This window comes from Balaenoptera physalus (genome assembly GCF_965194825.1).
Source record: "Balaenoptera physalus genome assembly, chromosome: 3".
Lineage (NCBI taxonomy): Eukaryota > Metazoa > Chordata > Mammalia > Artiodactyla > Balaenopteridae > Balaenoptera > Balaenoptera physalus.
Genome location: NC_138890.1, coordinates 464982 through 465998, shown reverse-complemented (window position 1 = coordinate 465998; position 1017 = coordinate 464982).

Below are 1017 nucleotides of genomic sequence, written 5' to 3'. Positions count from 1 at the left end.
GGAATCCCTCCCACCCCCACCCCACCCGCACCCCTCTGAGCTTCTCTGAACCCCCTTCCAGCCTGAGGCAGAGGAAAAAATTCCCGCCCAGGCCTGGAGGCTGGACCATGGATCTCCAACCAAGTTTGAGAACTTCAGCCTGGACCTTGGAAGAACTCAAGCCGAACAATGGAGATGGGGTCCACCAGGGCCAGTTCCCAGCCCCGTGGCCCCCGTTCACTTTCCCACTCCCCACCCCCCACTCCTGTCCCAGGCTGCTCCAGCTGCAACGGCCGTAGCCAAGGCTGTCGCAAGAAGCAACGTTCTCCTGGCTCGGAGCAGGGTTCAGGGGAGGGAACCAACGGATCCATCTGCAGGAACAGGCGGGCGGGGGCCCTCAGGGACACCCAGAGGTGGGCTGGGGCTGGAGTCCAGTTTGTCCCTGGGCTCCTCCCTGGTCTGTGGCCACAGGCAAGCAAACCCCCATCTCTCCCCTCTCAGTGGGGTCCCCACCCTGTTGAGTTAAAGTTACCATAGAGCACTTGGTAAGCACCTGCTGTATACACAACAGTGTTTCCAGTGGGGGTGGGAAGAATGGAGGAGACCATGCCTCAGGCAGGGAGACCGGATTTAAACAAAAGCTGCATCTATATTGAGCACCACCTGTATGCTGTTTCCTCGCAGGTCATGGGGGCTAAGCTTGTGGACTCTGGGTTCAGATCCTGGAGTGGCCACTTGCCCACTATGACTTCAGGCTATGGATGTAACCCCTCCATGCCTCAGTTTCCTCATCTGTAAAATGGAAGTTATAGGCTCCCATCTGACATTTAATCCCGAGGATTAAATGAATGAACTTTTGTAAAGTTCTCAGATGAGAAAGTGCCGTCCTTGAGGGCTTGTTAACCATTAACCGGCTCCCGAAGGGCACGGTGGTGATTGGCTTGGGGAGCAGGGCTGGGCATCTGGGGGAATTCTGATTCACAATCAGAGCCGTGATGCCACGGGGAGTCTCTCGCTTGATCCCTGTCACACCGCAAC